This window comes from Teleopsis dalmanni, chromosome 2, assembly GCF_002237135.1.
Source record: "Teleopsis dalmanni isolate 2A chromosome 2, ASM223713v2, whole genome shotgun sequence".
NCBI classification, from domain to species: Eukaryota; Metazoa; Arthropoda; class Insecta; order Diptera; family Diopsidae; genus Teleopsis; species Teleopsis dalmanni.
Genome location: NC_051847.1, coordinates 205,706,660 through 205,711,155, shown reverse-complemented (window position 1 = coordinate 205,711,155; position 4,496 = coordinate 205,706,660).

Here is a 4,496-nt window from a genome sequence, read left to right as displayed (position 1 = left end):
TTTTTACCTAAAATAAAATTAGAAAGTTATTCAAAAAACATAAAGATTGGAATTTAATAGCTAAACTTTACTTCATTTAACTCAACTGAACTGAACTCAACTCAACTCAACTCAATTCTTAAGTAAAAACTTTAATCTTGTTTTGAAAGTAATTTTTTCTGAGTGCTAACTACCTAACTACAACTCCTTAGAAAACTTACTAACTTTTCAATTAAACCAAGCACGCCAAATATACAATTTAAATATTGTATAACAGAATCAATTTAGTTAACTTAACTTGCATTAATGAAACCGTAAGCTATTATACACTTCACCTTTAACACATAAAAGTCATGTGTACTTCCTTATAGGTACTTAACGACTTTAAATAAATACACGTTTGCATATCCTTGAACCTTTTGCTTTTAATTAATGTTTCTTTCCCATGAATGATTTACTTTCTGGCACGGTGTGTATGTGTGTATGTATATACATCTCAAAATATCATAGCAGATTTATCATCATCATCTGTATTATACGTACTCATAACATTCGCCTTTCATACTCATAATAAGCATTAATTCAGTTCTTTATGTTTTCAAAAAACATAAAGTCCTTTGACATTGCAACTGTTGTGTGTGGTTTTCTTGGTTATATTTTCCGAAATTATCTACCAAAATAAAACTCTTTTATGATGTTAATATTTTCAGCTTTTCTTGCTTGTGCAAGAAGTTTTACATTATTTTTATATTCGAAATTTTTCATTATATTTTAAATAATGCAACAAACAATAAAAATACCATTGTTTCTTCTTCTTCTTATTTATGTTCTTTAATGTTAGTAATGATGATGTTTTTCGTCTTGATTGATATAATAAAGTGGTTGACTACATAAAATTGGAACATATAAATTAATAAGAAAATTATTATTTTTTTTTTATTTGAAAAAAAAGAATATTCAACTTTTAAAGCATTTAATTTATTATAAAATAATAATTAATAATTTTATTCCATTTTGACTTTATAACGAATTAATCAGTTAATCATTTTAAGAAATTTTTATTTGAAATAAGATTTTTATTTATTTTTTTATGAGTGAATTTATTGTCAGAGAGATTTTCTACAGAAATTTTTCTTTTCTCTCTTATGTATTTTTAGTGCAGCACATTTTTCTTATTCTCTATTTTATGGTTTCAATTTCTTCTTTTTATTTAATGCTATTAGCTGGTAATTTACCTCTAGTTCATTTTAATTTTTATATTTGAACTAACTTAAACACGGACTGCTTGCGTGAGCGAAGTCAAATATATATATGTATTGATGAATTTATGGTCAAAAAGAATTTACTGCAGAAATTTTTCTTTTCTTCATTACATATTTTTGGTGCAGTTAACTGCAAAATATCGAAGGGTGGAAATTTGTTTTAAAAATGAATGCATACATAAATATATTTAATAATTTTGTGTACCAATAAGACTTTAAAGAAAACTAGAAAAAATCAAAATTTGCTTTCGATTTATTTTTCATTTACATAGTGCTGTTAGCTGTTACTTTCTCGGTGGTTTATTTTAATTGTTATATTTGTGCTAAGTTAAACACAGACTGCTTGCGTGAGTGAAGTAAAATATATTTATTTATTGATGAATATATAGTCAAATAGATTTACTATAGAAATTTTTCTTTTCATTCTTACGTATTTTTAGTACAATTAACTGCAAAAGTATCGAAGGGTAAAATTTATTTTGAAAATGAATGTATAAATAAATATGACATAGAAAAAATCATAATTTGTTATTTAAACATTTATATATTTAACATATTTTTAAAAAACATTATGAGCATATTTTTTTATTTTCATTTTATCCTCTTGATTTCTTTTTTCATTTACATAGTACTGTTAGCTGGTACTTTAACTTTTGTTTATTTTAATTTGTATATTTAAACCAAGTCGAAAACAAATTGCTTGTTGTGATTGGTACGAGATCAATTCATATGTTGAGACATTTTTTTTTACTTTTGTATATAACGTTCTCTAAAAAAATTGTGTACAAAAAACAAAAACAATTTCTACACCATTTAAGATGGTATTACAATGTTTTTACATAAGAATAGCGACAAAATCTTTTATGAAAATTATAGAAAAATCACACCATACAGCAGGTGCTATAAAATGTTAGCTATTATCACATATCCAATATATCACATATAAAACATACGCGGAGACCATTCTAAGAGAATATTAATTGTAAACAAGCTTTTGGTAGCAATAGTTGACAGAAAATTGTAGTAGAACTAATAAAAATTTAAGTAATTTACAAGTTAAGTAGATTAGTGATTATTTTATGAAATTAAAAGCGGTGTTAAGCAGGGTAGGGTACGCGTTCATTCTTAGTACTTGCAACCTCAAAAAATTACTTACGAATCATTAAACATAAAAAGTAATTTCAAGACCACTGATGAAGGATATTTAACAATACTCGAAACAGTTGTATGGTCAGTCCATAATATAATAAAAAATTTTGTTGTTCCAATTCACTAATGTTCGAAACCTTTTATTGTTTCTTTTAAGTAAAAAGGTCACTGTCGTCATAACTGACGTTAAAATCAAATTTAATATAAAAATATTAGATTTAAAAAATCCATTGTCTTGTATAAAATAGTTCAAAATATTTTATCGTGCTATTAAATTCGAAATGGCTCCTCTATACGCAAGTGGCACCACAACTGTTTTGTCATAGGACTAAAACCGCACTCTGCAAACATTTTTAAGATTGTACTTGAATGATATATAATATTAAAAAAAAGTTTCCCAAAAGCTTTCATACAAGGTTTGATAAAATAGGCTAGTTTAATATCAAAAAATACATAATACATGAATACATGAAGCTATACGCGAAAACTGACAGGCTGTCGTACATAGCACTATCTTATCTTAGAGCAATCTTTAGCTGTATGGGTGGTATGCAGATCTTAGGTCATTCATTGAATAATCAGCGAAGCTTGCGAGGAATACATAAATTAGTCAAAGAGAAGAGACTCCTTTCCCGCTAAGAAGGAGTAAAAGTGCCCAGTAGCACTAACTCGGAAATTCCTAGACATAAGATTATAAAGTAACTTTGCAATATTTAACAATTTACGAACACATAATTGCGTATAATAATTATTATTATAATTGTTAAAATAATATTCTATTTTAAGCGTTTTTTCATATAAATGCATTAATTTTTTTTAAAAAAAAAAATTTATACTCATTTAAAATTAAAAGAGCGATTTAAAGTTTTTTTCTGTAGGAAAAAAGAAAATTCTACAAAAGTATTTTAAAGAAAAAAAAAGCATTTCACACAACACCAATATTAAACAATAAAAAACTTTTCACCAAGTTATTAAATTTTCATTATGACTATGTGTGAGCAGATCCTTCAGGCGCAGGAAGTTAGCACAGCAAAGAAAATTTTTCATTTTGAGAAAATATTTCTCATTTTTAACGCACTTAAAACATGAAAATGAAAAGCAATGAATGCGGCGAAAACATAAACAAGTAATAAAAACAAAAAAAAAATTTTATAAAAATATTTATGTATGTTATATAAAATATTTATATATGTCGAAAGTATACGAGTATTGCGTAATTTTGTTTTATATGATAACATAACACAGGATCCACTTGAGCTCACATTGCAGCAAAAAGTAGATGAAGATGAAGTTTCTACGAATATTTCGAAGGTTAACAAGGGAAGATGAAGCAGAAAGTTAAGCAAAGACGAAAATCTTCAACGAATAATAAAATAATAACTTGTCAAAGATTTGTTTACCCTTTAGACAATTCCAAGCCATTTGAGAGTGTCACATGCCGAAGGCACAAATTTGACTCCTTCCGCTTCATAAAACACAAATAAATTTGAAATTTGTTCATAATTCGGAACGTAAAAGACAGGATTTATGTGTTTCTGAAACTTTGATTTTTTATTTATAGAAATGCTACGATGAACGATGAATTAATTTAATGAATTTTTGATGACATTTGATGTTTGGTGCTCATATTTTTTTTTAAATTTATTTATATTAGATGGAGTCTTGATATACGAGTACTTCGATTTTGATAAGCCATTTCGATGTTCGGAAATGTCACTAACAGATGCAATCTCAAGTTAAATCTCTTCATATTTCAAGTTATGCACTTGATTTAATAACCTTAATTAGTTTAAAATTGTAAGCTCATTAAGGTTTAAAGTTAGTATAGATTTGTTAATATTAATGCTTTTGTAATTTATCAAACATGGTTAATTACATTTCTAATAGCTTTAGTTCTAAGTTTATTCCAAAGTGCAGCAACCTTACTTATCTGAGTTGCCTATTGCAAATAAAGTAACACTCAGCAGAACACCTAATCAAAAGGACCGTAACGTATCAGCTAACAAACTTATGAAGAGGGATACCCTAACACTCTTTTCCTGAACTAAATCTCTTTGCTGGCTATCTATTTATCAGACTGCATTTATACTTAGAAGCATTGAAAAT